The sequence below is a fragment of the Dermacentor silvarum genome, chromosome 5, assembly GCF_013339745.2.
Source record: "Dermacentor silvarum isolate Dsil-2018 chromosome 5, BIME_Dsil_1.4, whole genome shotgun sequence".
NCBI lineage: Eukaryota > Metazoa > Arthropoda > Arachnida > Ixodida > Ixodidae > Dermacentor > Dermacentor silvarum.
In genome coordinates this window covers 114,728,210-114,747,189 of record NC_051158.1, presented here as the reverse complement: position 1 = coordinate 114,747,189, position 18,980 = coordinate 114,728,210, and positions in this window count along the sequence as shown.

The following is an 18,980-nucleotide window of genomic DNA, read 5'->3' as shown; positions in this document are numbered from 1 at the left end:
AAGTATCGAATGCAGTGTTCGGCCTCGGCATTAGGTCTCCCGCTAAACTGCAGCTTCGGTTACGGGGATCTCATTTCAACGTTGACATTCAGGCCATTATTTGCACTTGGAGCTTAAGCGAGGAGGACCTCGCAGTTTACGCTGTGCGCAATTCGGCAAAGTAAATGCTGAGCGTCGCTTATTCATCTCCTAGGCTGCTCGTACAGTTCTGCCCCAGTTGTGTTTTGGAAGTTAGGGTACTTTATAAATTTCGCTCATATACGTCTTTCCCTCTTGAGAACGAATAGCGTAACGGAGCTAGACAACATTCTTGTAGCTATCATTTCATTGTCTCGGACCGGCCTTTATTTTAAAAAACGACAATATTCAGCATCCATTTATTGATCACTAATGAAGGAATGTCCAGTGCCTACTACTTCATCGAATAATCTCTTATGCCTTCCGTATGTTGCTTACATAATTTATATAGGTACAGTAGAAATGTGTCAATTCCACAAAAGTAGTGTAGAAAAGATGCGAACTTACTCGACTATATACATAACGCTTTTGTAAGGATACTGCAGGGGAGAAGTTGGCGTCTGATTCTATTAGCATCGGCTCTGTGCTCCGAGAGAACCACTATGTGCCTTTTGTGCAACCTCACAGTCTAAAGCGTTACTGGAAAGAAGTGTACTTAAAATTTCTGGAGACCAATGGACTTGGGAGAAGTACAATAAAGATCTTTGCCCATTTTCCTGTGTTATGTGGTTTCGTGTTGTGCTCAGGAACAGTGGCAGTTGAGAGAAATTCTGTGCCAGCATCTAAGGCCAGACTACTAAGTGCGTGCAGGATTGAGTTATACACACTTGCGCTAGGTTAGCAATGACTTGACAAAGCTATAAGGCATGCTTGAATGGCCCTAAGGTTCACAACATTGTTGGCGTGGAAGGTCTAGATCGCCGCACCACTATATGAATGCGGTTCTAGCATAGACGCAATGAGCATGCGGAAAGCCTAGCAGACCCTGAAGGAGGTAATCGGTTCGTTGTTAGATCAACAAACGTCAAGAGCAGGTTTGTGTCGAAAAATTTCCGCATGTGATTTCCACGCGTAAAACACCACTTGGCAATTTCACGAGCTTCTCAAACAGTATTTCTGATTCTATACTCGCACTGACTCGGTGAATTAAAGTGTCAGTTTAAGTTAAGTGAACTTGTAACGACGTAATTCCGAAAGCCAAATTGTGGAGACCACGACAGCGCTGGCCAAATTGCATCGCTGGGTTAAAGACCTGTGACCGCGCAAGGTGCTTCTTCGGGAGCTGCTGTGCTCACATCACGAAGTATATGTAAACTGGTAGCGAAGATTCCCTAGAAGCCCAGATGTGTTGAAAATGGCAGCTTTTTGCAGCAGTGGCATGCTGCGTGTCAGATGGAAACTTCTATAAAGCAAAAAAAAAGGAGCTATTCCACTCTGTGAAGGTGGATGACCAGTGAAGCTATAGCACATTACACATGATTAGACAAGGGTACATGCGGTTATTTTCATCATTTGGTAATGGTAGTGACGATAGCTTTGCAATTACTGTGACATGCACCGATTGGTTCGGTTACAACCTTCGGGGAAAGTTCAATCTATACACGATCGTAGTTGAGTAGTTGAGTGACTTGGATTATTGTGGCACTTCAAACCAAACTTTTCTAGAACGAACTGAGTGAACCACTTCTTATCCGGTTTTGAAATGTCCACATTGAAGTCTCCAACGATGGTCACAGAGGTAGTGTCATCACGGCTAGCCCATGCAAAGTGCTTGGTCATGAACTTCTCGACATCACACTTGGGTGTGCCTGGAGATATATACACAGTGGATATCACAATTCCGTCTTTCGTTGGTGCGGCACAGAAATGCCCACAGTTGGTGGCATTGTCCTCTTGCCAGTCAACGGTGTATGATTGTACATGCATTTAGTCCTCTTTGTATATGACAATGCCTCCTGTTCGTGAACCCATGTGCTGTTCATAAACAATTCCAGTATACCCATCGACATGAAACGATGCATCTTAATTTATTTATTTATTTATATTTGCTATACTTAATATTACCGGTGGAGTGCTTGAAGCCTGCGTCACCTACGCCATGGGTCAGCCCAGTATTGCACTATCTCCGGGATCAGACCACGCCCAATTTTTATCGTTGACGCACAAACACGAAAAATACATGGAACGCTCGCCGTATGCAGCTGTAAAAAATCAAAAACTATTATGCCACGCCCGTGGGATGGGAATGTTACGTCGTAATCTTATGCTCTTTGGGGTGAATGTTAAATTCTTTTAAATCTTTTGTTACCACGGGGAATATGCTCATTTTCGGGGCCTTCGTATTTTAACATCTTATTTCAGGGCGTTACAGGCTCAACGTATGCTGCGATACATAAAATTACAGCCTAATCACTGGTGTATTGAATGGATGCATAGTTGTAATATTTGCTCAGACAAAATTTGAGAACTGATGTGAAACTTCAAAGAAGCACGTTGAGGAACACGAATGAAAGCAATAATTTGCTATTTTTAGTATAAGTACTGAGAGTGAAAACAAAATCGGAAATATACGAAATATGCACATCGTACCTGGTTCCCACAATTGTAAGCCAAATCACGCACAAAAGTTACGATTTGTAGGCGTCAGTATTAGCCATAGTGATGTTCATGCTGCGCGGGGAAGTGTGAAAGCGGGTGAGTTCCTGTTGTACAGAAAGCATTTTTTTTTACTCATTCAATCAGGTACCCGGTTTGTTTTTCATTGCATTCTTTTGGCTCGTAAAGCAACGGTTGTCAGGTCAGCATCATGTACAAGATTCCTCATACTGGTGGTGGTGGTGTTGAAGCAGGCGGGGTCAGCCTGGCATACATAGCCGGCAATTGTTCCGCCTGATCCTCCTTCGAGTTGAGATCAGGGGTGTGTCACCAGGTGTCGTTGAGCCCCGTGTCTCGCAGGAAGGCTATCAGCAGTCGTTGCGCTCTCTTCCTGATTGTCGCAGGCCCTCCGGGGAAAACGACGTCTTCAAAGGTACCGTGCGTAAGACCGCTCTTTTGTAGGCTGTCGACCATCGCTTTTCTTTCTGTGTCAAACTGCGGGCATATCCAAATGAAATGTTCGATGTCACCAATGTCACCACAGAATGCACAGAATGGGGATGCGCGAAGCCCAGTTTTGAATAACCAAGCTGGGGTGTACGCGGAGTCGGTTCTGATGCGGTATAAAAGCGTCGCTTCTTCGCGGGTAAATCCATGAGTCACACAGGCTTCGTGGGGATTCTTGTGGATCTCCTTAAAGTGAAGGCGGATTGCACCCTTAGGGTTCTGAAAAGCTTTTGGAGCTTTCACTTTTGGGACACATGTCAGCGCTAGGCGAGCAAGGGCGTCAGCTTTCTCGTTTCCATCAATTCCTACGTGTGATGGTATCCACTGGAATCTTATGTTAAATCCTTTGCTTGTCAGATCGTTAATCAGTGCCAGAGATTGCCTTGTAAATTTCTCTAAAGGTAGGCCACGATGTAATCTCTGTAACGCTGACTTGGAATCCGTCAGCACCACGACATCTCGTGCAGAAAAGGCCCGTAGTTTCCGCAAAGCCGCGGTGATTGCGGCGCTTTCTACTGTTGTAGAGGAGACAACGCGATCCAGTCGGCCAGACCATGACACATCAAGGGATGGTATGCAGAAAGCCGCTGCGCAGCTATCTGTTTGTGCGCACACCGAACCATCTGTGTACACTTGTAGGTGGCTTTGAAACACTGTGCTCAAGTGTTCCAGCACAATAAACTTTGCTTCTGCAGTTGAAATGGTGCGTTTCGCCGGTAGGTGGGGTACACTGAGGCTGCATGTAACGTCCGAAAAGGACCATGGCGGGTCAGGGCGACTTCGTTTAGGCCATTGCAATCCTAAAAATCGGAAAGTATTCAGCGCCGCATGAAAATGTGAGCGAGTTCTTGCTCTTAGCCGCCGGAGAAGCGCCATGCCTGCGCGGGACTCACCCAGCCTTAATAGCTGCATCAGCAACGCCTGAAATGCCAAGAGGCGGAGTGGAAGAGGCGCTGCCTCATTAGTGACTTTCTTGTTTGAAGCCGTCTGTGGAACTCCCATCGCCAAGCGAAGTCCCTTTCTGTGCACAGCCTCCAAGCGCTCGAATTGACTCGATGACGGTGATATCAGAGGGAGCTGATAGAGAATGCGGCTTGTTATCAGTGCAGCGTTCAGTTTAAGCATGGACATAGGGTTGTTTCCCCAACGTACACCTGCCAATCGACGAAGTGCGTTGACTCTTTGCACTGATGCAGCCACAACACTTTCGACCGCACGACGCCATAGTAGCTTGCTGTCGATGGTGACGCCCAGGAATCGAACATGATTTGCACGACGAATTGAATGCCCTCTGATGTTCAGCGTCAGGCGTGTTGACTTGCGTCTCACTCCCGGGAAAAGCATGAAGGCAGATTTTTCCGCTGATAAAGATAGGCCAAGCGTCGATAAGTGGCGTTCGATGGTGGTGATTGCGCCCTGGGCTATCCGAGCCAACCGTTTGTGTTGGTACCCCGAGATCCAAATGCAGATGTCATCTGCGTAGATAGACATTTTAACTGCCGTCCGACCTACTTTCAGTGCATCTGGAAGGCTGGTCATGGCAACGTTAAAAAGCAAGGGAGATAGGACGCTTCCTTGTGGGACACCGAGGGAAATTCGTCGTTTATCACTCATTATACTGCCGAGCTTAACTTGGACACACCGATCTCTGAGAAATTCATGGACGAATCGAAGAGCATTTCCCGAGACGCTCATGTTTTGGAGTCCGTTGATGATGCCTGTATGAAGCACACAGTCGTATGCCTTGGCAACGTCCATAAAGATGGCGAGTGTGGAAAGGCCGTCTGCGCGATGGTGCTCGATATGGCTTAGTAAATCCAAGACACTGTCCTGGGCACTCAACCGTGGACGAAAGCCGGTCATGCACGATGGCAGTCTAGTTCCTTGCTCAAGATACCACGTTAGCCTCGTACATACTACTCTTTCCATCAACTTTGATACGCATGATGTTAGCGATACTGGCCGATATGAGGCGAGGTTCGCAGGATCCTTTCCGGACTTGAGTACTGGCACCACCCATGCTATCTTCCACGTTTCTGGAATCTCTCCTGTGCTCCAGACGTGATTAAATATGTCCAGAAGGGCTCGTCTTCGATCGTATGGCAGATTTGTCAGCATCAGATTGCTGATCGGATCGGAACCCACAGCACAGCGTCTTCTTAATTTGCTAAGCGCCAAATTCAACTCACGGAAAGTGAATGGCGCATCCATGGTATGGAGTGCTTGCGGCAACATAGGGTTCGATACTCCTGCTGATCTGCCAGATGTGTAAACGTCTGCAAAAGCTTCTGCAAGGGTTTGCAAATCTTTTCCTTGCTTTAAAGCAAGTGCTTCGAATGGCCTGTGCGGGCGAATCTTTCCGGATAGGCTATTCATTACTCCCCATATCCTTGTCATGGGAGTAAACGCCGATAAGCTCTCACAGAAAGCAGCCCACTGAACTCGTCTTAACCTTTTTGTGTGACGACGGATGACAGCGTTTATCCTGTTGTATTCCGTTTTTGCAGAGGTATTTCCCGTTTTTCTCATTAGCTTGCGCTCCGCTCTCCTACGCGCTGCGCAGAGGTTCTTTAGTTTCAAATCAGGAATAGGGAAATGATCTGGCAGTTTCAACATTGAGGTAGCCACTCTCTTGCTCCGCAGCATATCTGCGAACAGCTCACCAGGGGATTCATCCAACGCCTTCTCTGTATGTGTCCCAGCGTGTCACAGCACAGAATTGTCGACCAGCAGTGTGAAATCCGGTGATGTTGGTGAAGATCGGAAAATGGTCGCTGCCCATCCTGTCTGGGGCCGTTGTCGACGATACGCAGAGGTCTGTAGAATGGATCACGAGGTCTATGGCACTCCATGAATCTGGTGGTCTGAAGAAAGTCGGCTTGCCATCGTTCGCGATACATAAGTCAGCAGCATCCGCGGCAGCGACAAGTTCCTTGCCTCGGAAATCTGTAATCTTATCTCCCCAAAGCGAATGATGTGCGTTAAAATCGCCACAGATTATTCTAGGAGAGGGGCAACGAATACAAAGGTCCTTTATAAACGCCTCCATGGAGACCTTCCTGCGTGGACTTATATACACCGACACCACACTGAGTTTTCGGTTTCCTAGGCACACTTGCACAGCGGTGACTTCCAAGTAGGTAGAACAAAGGTCTTGCACTGGTAAGGCGACGTGAGGTATTTCTCGCCTGATGTATATCATCGCACTTCCATTGGCAAATGACGGTATACTCGGATTTCCATGTCTGATGTATCCTGGGATCGTCCTTCCATTAGGGAGACCAGCCTCCGAGAGGGCTAGGATTGGTATAGGTATGTCTCGAAGGAAAAGGCTAAGTTCACACAGACGCTGTTGAATACCGGCGCAGTTCCATTGCATTATTAGGGGCACTTTTGGACGACGGAGTGGACCAAGTGGGCGAGAAATTGCCATTATGCTACTGAGGGTATGTGGAAGTAGAGCAGAGTATTACTGACTCAAGAGCCAGCACTGCTTCCAGCATATCCTTCGTTGAACTCGTAGGCATCTTCGCGACGTGGGAACGTAGTGCCGTGAACAAAGCGCGTATCACATGCTGGCAGTTTTCCAGCTGATTGCTTCCAAGTGGTGCTTGAAGTCGGTTCACTGCGGCCGCATAGGTGCGCTTTTCGGACTCTTTTGCAACAGGTTTCTCAGCGGCGGTGACCGTTTGCGTTGGCTCAATAACTTCGTTTATCGGTGTGAGACGCGGGAAATGAGAAGCGTACTCTCTTTCCAAACCAGTTAGTTGTGGCGCGCTGAGTGTCTTCTTCGTGTTCGATGGTGCGCTTGCATTCTTTGGACCCAAAACAAACATCTTGTTCCTTCGTTGAGCAGCTGTCCGCGCAGGACAACGACCGTAGCTAGCAGGATGGTCGCCGCCGCAGTTTGCACACACAGAGTTTTCTTTACTAGCACACGTCTTAAAATCATGAGGTCCCCCACAGCGCTTGCACCTCTGTTCCCCACGACAGTACTTAGCGATATGTCCGAAGCGCTGACACTTAAAACAGCGTGGTGGTGTCTCCACGTAGTCGATAAGCTCGTGTCTGGTGAAACCAAGGTTGATCTTCTCCGGGCGTTCAGAATTTGGAGCAAATGTGAGAACCACCGAGTTAGTGCGCCTTGACTCCCATTCAGATGACGAGGTTTGGACCCGACGGATGATTCTTCTTGCATGAAATACTCCCTGAGGTCTCAGGAAGGTGAGCAGCTCTTCATCCGAGTACCATTTTGGGACTCCTCTAACAATGCACGTGTTTTTCATATAACTGTGTGGGACACGGGCAGATATGGCTATGCCGCCGATATTCTTGGTCTCTAGAAGGATGTTGGCTTGTCCTTCTGTCTCAACATCTAAGAGCAATGCTCCCTGTGCTGTGAAGTGACTCTTCACTGGTGCTCCACCGAGATCGTTTCAAGCTCAGAATACAGGAGAATAGGGTTCACTTGCCTTAAATCAGCTCTTTCGGATGCTGCAGTGATTAACACTGGAATGCCCTCCGCCCTGTCTTTACGATGGCGCACAATTCGGAATCCACCTTCGTCCATGTCGAGGTCTGAAAGGTTCGCCACGTTGTCATCCTCGATGATTGTTGACTCGTCTTCAGAGTCACCAGTGTCTTGTCGCTTGCAGTCAGGCTGGCTTGTACAAACCAGCTGGCGTTTCTGACCCGGTGTCACCCCTTGGGAGGTCATGGCGGAGTTCTCGTCGGTGCCAGCTTGGATCCTAGCACCTTGCGAGGCGGCGGGTGGCGCAGCACCCGTCGGTCTCCGATACGGAAGGTACCTTTTCGAGTCGACCGACGTGGTGAACAGTTCTGAGCAGTAAAATTACCAGAAAATAGCAATAATAACGATAAATGTAGCCAGAGCTACTCAGACAGGCTAGCAGCAACTTCGTCGTCTTCTTCCTCCTCATACTGGATTATTGCATTCTATCCTCATACTGGATTATTGCATTCTATCAGCTTTTCTATGCAAGCAAGGAGGTGGTCTAGTGTGCTTTCAAGTGTCGCTGAATCCTCAACGTGCCTTGTTCAGTTCCTGTGCGGTAAGGTGGAGTGTTGCGAAATATTGTACAATAACGAATAAGGACAGTTGCTGAGACAGTGCTCAAAATGTAAGATTTGACAGCTAGCCAAGCTTCGGTCGAAGGTGGGTCTGAAATCAAATGGGTGCTCTTGTGCGAGTGAAAACCCCACACGACGGGAGGAATTGCTCGTAACAATTTGGATATACGCTATCCAAGTGCCGATGAATCAAAAGAACTCATTGTGGCAAAAATATCGTTGCTCTTGCTATTAGTTGAACATAATTGTCGAAATCACACGCACCAGAAGCATCTACCGTTGTTTGAGACATCGTAAAAAAGCAGCCTATACGTCGGATCGGAAATTTCACAACCGCAGAAAAGCTTCCGTGTCTTCACTGCTGCTCTCACTTAAAAAGTATGTTGCTGGGTCTACCAGAGCGCAAATTTTGCTTCTCATTATTGAAGAAGTGCTAGGAGCACTGGAGGCTAGTTTCGACGATACCGCTAGTCGGAGTTTTATTTTTCCAGACTCCCCAGTTTGCCGACAGTTGTCAAATCGGACAAATAGATAAAATTCAGTAATTTTGGATGGGGCATGATGTTTCTAGAAAAATAACTTCAGCGCACATATTTAACACCACGTAGAAAAGCTCTCAAGTTAAACGATTTCTGTAGGCGCGGTAAAGAAAGAGTTAGGGTCTGGCATTTTGATCGCTACGCAAAGCGGTGTGTTTTAAGTTTTATTTTTCTTCCCTAACCTTGCAGCGTTCCTCACTACGCGCGAGCGTGTGAGGCACGCTGAATTCTGTATTTGCTTTAAGAATGTGGGGGAATAGAATAGGGAAGAAAATCAGTGCCAGAATGGTCCGAAAGAGTGAGATTTATTCATCTAGAATTGCACACCCGATATACCTGACAGAAATAAACTATGCTTCAGTGGATGAAACGTAGAATGGCCAATACAGTTACAAAATATAGCTGTCTATGCGGAACCTATGCACATAATCATTGAAGCTCTTGCATATGTATACATATGCATATGTATGCGTATGCATATACATATGCATGATACCATAGTTGATATTCGCCTCAATGTCGGTGAGGGAAACTTGAAGGTGTTGTGGATGTCGCGAAGTTCACATTACAGTAGGCAAGACTGGGACGCTGGTTGATGTGGTTAACTGTTTATTAAGATCGAATAGCAAGCGATAGAAGGAAACTATTTACAGACATCAAAGGACTACGAGTCAAAGGTTACACTTAGTTTACAATTTTGGTCTTCTTTCTAAGCCGAATATCCACTGATTCGGCTAAGTCCAACGTATCCGTCCAACGGCCCTGCACGTACCTAAACACATCCCCAACATCACCCTCGCCCCATCGTTCGTCCAATCACAGTGCGGGGCGCGCAGTGTGCACACAACGTTGTTCCAGGGTGACACTACCCGGAGTTCCAATAGTCAAGGCCGTTGCCAGAAATCCTTTGCAGTGCAATAGAGAGTTTTAGATTAGGGGGAGGCAAGCGTAGGGGCCCGCTAGCGCTTGGGGCCGCGGTACTGCGCACGCGCAGACCGGTCTACGCGTGCGCAGTACCGCGGCCCCCAGCGCTAGCGGGCCCCTACGCTTGCGTCCCCCTAATCTAAAACTCTCTAATAAGTCTGTTGTCTCACAACGCCGCAAGACACAGTCGCCCAAAGAAAACGCTCCCACGCACGTTTGGGCATCTGGTCCGTTCGCGGAATGTCTCGTAATGGGTGTGGTCCAGCGACGAGGGGTTGGTTTCAAAGCCGCGGCACTGCTTCCGCGAACCCAACGCCGGAAGCCCCGACTCACAGTGAACCCGCTTACGCGCTCCCCGAAAACCGCGGCTCCCCCGCCATCCCCGACGGCTATAACTCTCCGCCGCCGCCTTGGTGTCGAACCGCGCATCTCTTCTGACCACCCCGCACGGCCCTTACATGTAGCCGCCAGCACAAACAACGCTGAACTCCACTACCATGCATATGTATCAATAGTTATGAGACAAGGCAACGTTGCACCATGTCATCGCTTTTAGGTGTGCGCAGAGCATGTGTTAGGGTGTCGGGATATGGTGGGGATCGCCCACGGCCCTGTGCCTCGACACACCGAGCCCCGCGGCTGGCGCATGCCTGCGCATCAACCGCGGTCCGGTACAAGCTCGAGGAAACAATAGACGACAACCACGTGTACACTCGGAAAGCATTTATTACGACTGCAACTAACACTTCGAGCAGGCCAGCTAGCTATAGTTGACATCGCTGAGGGTTCCCTCGAAGAGAATAATACACTAGGTAAAGAAGGGCTTCCGACTTACCAACTGGGGAATACGGGGGGGCCATGGCGTTTGCCGCGGCAAGAACGTGGTTGACTAACCACGTGCGGGAATACGGGAGCGATGGCGGAGACTTCCACCGTCGCCGCTTGCTGGGGACCAAAAAGACCCGGGCGATATCAGCGCGATCTCACGTGACCCACCCGGTGGCGCTGATAGCGCTTGCGATTCCCGTGCGCCGCCCGCGGAAGGAAAGTTTTCCTCTTCCAACTCTCCCTGGCACGCATGCGCCTGACGCGACGTTCGCTGCCCGTGCGGCGGTTATGGGACCCGAGGATTCCCACATCCCTCCACCCTTAAATGTTGCCCTACGGCGGAGAAATCGCTGGAATGACGCCACTGACAAAGTATCTAGGCAGATGCGATGGTAAACTCCGGCAGGAAATGTCCGAATCCACGTTGATAGGCAGCACAGTCCTGTGTGGCGGCCGCCCACATGTGGCAGCCGTCACAGTAGTTGACGATGACGGGGGCTGAAGATGGCTTGTCCTCAAGATGCGCGCCGCAATGTCCACCCGGGAACAGCGGGTCAGGACTTTCTCGAAGCGGCGCGCACGCCGGCTTTATGAACCTCACACCGACGCATCCTCGTGGGAGTGTATGATGGTGGGCCTCCCTCATTGTGGCTGCCATGTGCTGCTGCATCGGGCCGCGAACAGGGAGGGGCCGAGACAGCAGGCAGGGACGTGGACCATGGCACCAATAGCAAGTCGAGGTGGCTTCACTCGTTCTGCAAAGTCGCTCAAATGCACTCCACAAACACTTAGAATTAAGGCAGTAGAGGCCGCCACAGCGTCGGCCGTCTGACACGATGCTGAACCACCCGTCTACAGCATAGCTTTATGCGGCAACGAGAAAGAAAAACAATCCAGTTCGTTTGAATGAAGTTATTCGCTTCGACCGAATTTTTCCGGGGTCCATTCAGCGCGAAAGTGTGCGATGCTCGTATGAACAAAGCGCTCTCTGGCCCCCCGAGATTTCGGTTATTCCGCCCGCAAAATATTGAATTCATCTGAACAAAATAAGCTTTCTATTTCGAACGAGGTTTCTCCGCTCGGGCAAGTATAGTGGAACTAGCGAATCCGGTTGCACCCGCTAAATGTCACGGCATGGTCGTCTTCGAACATGCGACCGGCAGCTCCGCAGAGCCTTAGGCCTAATCGCGTCCATGACGGATACCAATGCCACAAAAGACCCATAAAGAGTTCCAATGAGCCGCCGCGAGGAGATGCAGGCCTAGCTAAGTGGTCCCCGCTCGCTGCTCAACACGCAGCTTTCGAGCCGACTCCTGGGACTGCGCCCCGCTGACGTCCTAGCCAGCGTTTCCGGCGCCCGGTTCCCAGAGCCAAAGATACAGAAATGAGGCTATTTACATATGTACAGGGAAAGTAGACCACCGCGTTGGCTGCTGCACTCACTCGCTTCGGGCGTACTCTTAAAACTTGCTGCAAATCTCAGCGTCTACACGAGTTCGGCGACACTGGCGCAGCGTTAACTCGCCCTCAAGAAAGCACACACAGATCTAGCTAGCAATCACGCCTTCGGCTGAGGCCTAACGCTGGTCCGGACAGATCGTCGTCCCGTTTCCAAGAGCTTGCCCCACGTAGGGAACGCCAAAATGTCGGGATATGGGGGGATGCCAACTGCTCTCTGTGCCTCGACACACCGAGCCCCGCGGTTGGCGCATGCCTGCGCATCAACCGCGGTCCAGTACAAGCTCGAGGAAACAAAAGACGACAACCACGTGTACACTCGGAAAGCATTTATTACGACTGCAACTAACACTTCGAGCAGGCCAGCTAGCTATAGTTGACATCGCTGAGGGTTCCCTCGAAGAGAATAATACACTTGGTAAAGAAGGGCTTCCGACTTACCAACTGGAGAATACGGGGGGGCCGCGGCGTTTGCCGCGGCAAGAACGCGGTTGACTAACCACGTGCGGGAATACGGGAGCGACGGCGGAGACTTCCGCCGTCGCCGCTTGCTGGGGACCAAAAAGACCCGGGCGATATCAGCGCGATCTCACGTGACCCACCCGGTGGCGCTGATAGCGCTTGCGATTCCCGTGCACCGCCCGCGGAAGGAAAGTTATCCTCTCCCAACTCTGCCTGGCACGCATGCGCCTGACGCGACGTTCGCTGCCCGTGCGGCGGTTATGGGACCCGAGGATTCCCACAAGGGAGAATAAACAAAACGCCACTCTGCCTTTCTTCGCGTCGGGACACGGCACTTCGAATGCAGCAGCACCCAAATGCATGATAACAAATAGTCTGCAGTCACGCCTTCGTTTGCCTATAAAAGAAAAGTGCGCTGGCCCAAGCGAAATTTGAGGTCGGGTGGAACAAGCGCGCAAAGAAATACCACAACCCCGGACCAAACGGCCGCGTTCGCATAACCTACGCCGTTCTAGATAACATAAAAGCCAGCTATACATTGGCTTGCACACGCCCGCTACCTCTGGCAGGAAGGAACATTGGCCAAGAGGGGTCGCCAAAAACAAACTAATAAATTGTAAAATAAGAAAGCCTACCCTTCCATATTTAACATGCTAAATTTACTTTAAAGATAATTCTTGCTTTATTTGGCAATCTTTCGTTGATTCATTTTCCAGCATTTTCCGTTATAGTTCTTTTTTCACGGCCACAGCGCTATTTCTTGATTTGATGCGCATATTAGAAAGAAAGTACAAAGCTCGTCATTACGAATATTAAAGGGAGCGCCGAAATTACTTCATTATATCCATTACTTCGTTATTTACATTATTGCCCCTTACTGCAATATATCTCCAATTGGGTGCACAACATTAAGCATGCCAAGAAGACGGCTTTACGGCCCGCTGAACCCTTATACAGCCACAAATGCGAAGAAATTTTAATCAATTCTGCAGCACATCAATGTGCCCAGTTGGTACATATATATAGCGAAGCTTTCCGTAAATGCGTAAGGAGTGCTGAAACACGTGTCTGTGTTTATTCAATGTGAGTGAAAAGTGAAACCATACGTTTTATTCACGTATTTTATAGACGAAATGCAATATCTTGTAAACGAAACGCACGTGTAGTAAAACGGTTAATCACATGTGTTATTAATTAAACATACAGTTAACCCTCATTTGAGGGTCAGTACAGGGAGGGAATACATCACAAATACAAAACTGGCAGGGAAGGAACTTTGAAGTATAATAAAAATTCAGCAAAACATAATCGAAAAATATCAGAATCGTCAAACAAATGAATGACAGGAACGCAGAACATAAAGAAAACATTGAATGAATTTCAAGAAACACTATCAAGGAAAATTTCAAACGCTTTTACATCAGTGCATTCAGCAATATGTGCAGGTAGTCTATTCCATTTTAGATGACATCGGGAAAAAATTGACTGTGGCTTAGCTCTGGTTAAACTTAGTCGAGTAGCGATATCTGCAGACCCCCGCTGCGCTCAGGCTTCGCTTTTAGTTATTAAACATGTTAATAAATTTGGTGGTTTCCGACTAGACTAAGAAAGGGGAGACGTTGTAATCAACCAAGGGGTAAAATTGTATTTTTAACACCAATGAATACGCTTCCATGATCCGTAAAGTACGTAATGGGCGTTTGTGGCGACATCGTCAAAGGCGTAGTTAGACTCATCAAAGTTCTGCTGAAGAACCAGGCCCAACTATTGCCCCACTGCGTAGTGGTACTGGGCTGCAACTGATTCACCCCAAGTTGAGCGGTGGCCGCACGGCGACCGCGACGAGGCGAGTTGCCGGAGAATCGAGGCCCGTGGTGTGACGTCACACAGAGGGCGTGGCGAGCGCGCCAGCTGTGGGTGTTGCCAGGTAACGGCGAACGCGCGCCTGCAGGAGCGGTGGCCGCGCGGCGACCGCGACGAGCCGAGTCGCCGGAGAATCCAGGCCCGTGGTGTCACGTCACACATAGGGCGCGGCGAGGGCCCAACGGCTTTTAGACGAGCCGAGTTGCTGCAGAATCGAAGGCCGTGGTGTGACGTCACAGTGCGGCCATGGCTCGAAGTGCGGCGACGGCGAAGAGGTGAAAACCTGGCGTAATGTAGCTATCGCTACAAAACGAATAAACAAAGACGTTTGTGCGGGTGGCATAAGGTCGGATGGTTTATTGGATACATCAATAAACCATCCAGTGGTGGTCACTTAGTTGTTGTTTTTTTTTTTTGCTGAAGTAGGAGCATATCTTTCTGCGCCATTTCTTTGGGGCACCCGACCTCTCTTGGGACACGCAGTAGCGACAGTCCACGTTAGGTCCCTAGATAAAACAAGTTTAGGAGTTTCATATAGGTACCTTAATTCCACGCGGTTACCAGGTGGCTCAACGCATGCGCAACGTGAGGCCATCTCCTCCGGTGCCCTCTCTCCCGTCTCATCACGGCGCCCTCGCCCTCTACACCAGCAGCCAACGACCCACATACGCAGGCTGGCTTCCCCCCTCCATAGGGTGCCTCGATGCCACGCTTCTCCGTACAGGGTGGTGACACGTCCGGTTGCGCGGCCATGTTGTGTCGGAACACGCGAAGGCGCGCTATGACGGACAGCAGGAATTTAGGTTCTGCGCTCACATCAGTGTAAAAATTTCTGATTCTCGTCGTTTGGACGATTACGTGCATTGCAATATTTCCATCTCATAAACGGACGTGGAACGCTTAGAGTTAAGAAATACTAGAATAAGTTTCGAGCCCAGCAGATAACTAGTCGTTTTTGCCGCGCCCCCTTTCGCTTACGCTAAGAACTTTGTTTCAAACACAACGTTGACGCCGTTGACTAAAGCTCTTAGAGGTTGTCCTTCAAGAAGACTAAGGCAACTTTTGACCGTAAAGATTTAGCTGCGTCATGCCATGCGAAGATATAGGACAAAACAAGGTGAATAAATATGGCAGCGGTATATCTGAAGGTACTACATTATTCATCGAGGTACAAATCGTGAGTGTGAAAGGTAAGAATGATAAACAACACGTGGTCGGAAACAGTCATACATTAGCAGAGACAGACTATATGAGTGTCAAAAAGCAAGCTCGAGGTGGCGGTTTTGACCACGGCCGTGGCTGCCGAATTTCAAAAGGGGCAAAATGCAACAACGCTCATGTACCTAGATTGAGGTGTAGGTTAAAGAACCCCAGGTTGTCAAAATTATTTCCGAGTCTTTCCCTACACATACTAATCAGATCGTGGTTTGGCTCGTAAAACCACAGAAATTATTCTTTTTAATAAGTGAAAAGCGATAGCACTATAAATATAGTGCCCAAATATTTTGCTGAAATGCACATTTGCCTTAGTTCAGTTATACAACGACCCACGATGAGCACAGCAATTTGAGAAAGAGAAGCATAGTGGCACATCTCACTAAAAGAAAGGAAATGTTTATTGCCAAAATGTATATACGGGGTGATCATCTTAATGTTTTACGGAATTTTTAAAATTCGCCTGATGAAGATAACATAATTCTAGTCATTGAGATGGATTACTAAGATAGGCGGACATATTACTTGCACGAGAAATCAAAGCACATATGCGAATAATTAGAAATCACTAAATAAATTCTTAATTAATTATTTTACGGCACATATTGCAAATTACGAATTGTATAGCTGGTAAGTTTGCAAGGCGTATCCACTTGGAACTAATTTCCAGAATGACACCAGACTGGAGATATGCGCCGGCAAACTCACCGTGAAAATGCACTGTTGTTCCTCTTACATTAAAAAAATGCTATTTTATGCATTGAAGCACAAAAGTAACTGGAACGCTTACGTTTTTCGTACCACACTTTGGAAAATATCTTGGAACTGGTGTCATCCGGGAGATTCATTTGAAGTTTCGTTTCAATCCCACCGGCTACAATTCGTAAATTGCAATATTTGCCATAAAGTAACTAATTATGAAGTTAACTAGCGAATGTTTCATTTTTGAATACGTGTTTTGATTTCTCATGATATTATTGTCCACCTATTCGGATAATTCAGCTGAAAGACAACAAGTACGCTATCGGCCTCAGCTGATTTTAAAAATTCCAGAATACTTAGAAATGCCGTCACTTGAGTAAAACCAGAGGAAGAAAACCCGAAAACCCAAACGCAGTTCAAGGCTCCTCAGGAACACGTTAAAGCTGCCTGAAGCCACAGAAGGCCATGAACGCAAACTCCAGAGCCTTGACAAAGCAAAGCTCAAGTTAACATGCTTATTACAAACATCAAAACAGATCAGTTCAAGTTTACAGCTGCGCCGGTTTTACTTCCATATTCCATCTCCCTCCTTTCATCTGGCTGGTACAACCAGTACAAGTATAAATGCTGAGCCCCAACAAGACAAAACTCCCTAAGAACATTTTTCCTGACATTTGGATGCTCAGTGAATGGGATAGTTCGAAATGACACATTGAGAATGAGCAGGCGTCTCGTCACCTTGATTGAATGATTTAGACAGCAAACGCACAGTGCATCAGAAAATTTCCTGAAGGCCGTTTCACACGAAGACAAATTTAACATCATGGCTTAGATGACAAAGTTCTTGTCGACTTTGTGCTGCGTTCCGGGTCGCGGAGAAATATCTAACATGGGTGTCGTTTTCCCGTGGAGCTGGTGCTCAAAGATGCGCAGCAAACGGGCATGACGGAGTATTTACACGATAAAATTGCCAAGCACCTTTTATCTCACGTCGCGACGCCTAAAAATAAATTTAGTAAACACGTGCGCAGCATCGTTGGAATAACAAACACCAGGCAACACGACCGCGCTGCACTGAATACACGCACATGTACGGCCGCTTCATCAGCTCCGACACAATATGGCGGAGGTGCGGCGCGTGCCTGGTCAAAAGGTGTCACCACCCTGTACGGCGGGAGGCGGCGTTGACATCGAGGCACCCTACCCCTCCACCTTCCACTGCTGCAGGCGAAGTAATGAGCCACCGCTCCGAGATCGCGCCACCGTCCCGCAGCCGAGTGTGGGCTATTTGGGGAGAACGCGCGAGCATCAGCAGCAGTAGCAGCAGCAAGAGAGAAACAGGTGGGCTCGCAAAGAAAGATTGCTTTAAGACAGTAAAGCAACCTTCAGCGTGCGCAGCATACGACTTCTTAGCACCTGAAGCGGCTGCCTTTAGGAGAGCTGACTCCCGTTTCACTGTGATGGTCTTTCATTTCCGCTTTCCACTGCGCTCGTCCGTATATAGCATCGTGAAACCAGAGAAGCGGCGACGCGGTCGAAAAAAACGGCTTGCACACCCCGACGCGAACGTCATGGTCGAGCAGCACGTGGCACACAACACGGTGCACCCACTACGCAGCTGATCCAGGCTCATCCGTCGCATTCACGTGGATCCGGTGTATGAATGAGGAGGCGCCAACGATCCTCGCCACTCCGGCTTTGCTTGGCCGACTCGCGGCTTCCGAGATTGCACTAACACTGATGCGATCACGGATGCCTAAGCCTATAGCTGCACAAGCCAGGACAGTTTCTGTCTACCGTTTACCAAAACCAAAAACAACCTGCACAGCGCACAGCAAGCAGGAGAGAGAAGTGCTATGGCTGTAATAAACCGCTGTTTACGCGCAGCTACACGCAGTGGTGCGAAAAACCAATGTAGTTCGACGGCGTATTCAATAAGGGGACGCGAGAGTTTTCGCTCGTGAAGGAACGTATATCGGCTTATTGTCTGTATCGAACAATTGTAACATCCCCTTGGAAAGCCCTTGAAAAACAATAGCGCGCGGTTGGCGCTACTTTTTATACAATCATCACCATCATCAGCCTATATTTATGTCCACTGCAGGACGAAGGCCTCTCCCTGTGATCTCCAATTACCCCTGTCTTGCGCTAGATGATTCCAGCTGGCGCCTGCAAATTTACAAACTTCATCACCCCACCTATTTTTCTGCCGTGCTCGACTGCACTTCCCTTCTCTTGGTATCCATTCTGTAACTCTAATGGTCCACCGATTATCCATCCTGCGCATTACATGGCCTGCCCAGCTCCATTTTTTTCGTCTAATGTAAACTAGAATATCGGTTATCCCTCTTTGTTCTCTGAGTCCACACCACTCTCTTCCTGTCTCTTAACGTAAGGCCTAAGATTTTTCGTTCTATCGCTCTTTGTGCGGTCCTTAACTTGTTCTCGACAATCTTTGTTAACCTCCAAGTTTCTGCCCCATATGTTAGTACCGGTAGAGTCCAATAATTGTACACTTTTCTTTTTAACGACAGTGGTAAGCTCCCAGTCAGGATTTGGCAATACCGACCGTATACACTCCAACCCAATTTTATTCTTCTGTAAATTTCTTTCTCATGATCAGGGCCCCTGTGAGTAATTGATCTAGATAAACGTACTCCTTTACAGACTCCAGAGGCTGACTGGCGATCTGGCGATCCTGAATTCTTGTTCTCTTGCCCGGCTATTTACCATTATCTTTGTCTTCTGCATGCTAACCTTTAACCCCACTCTTAAACT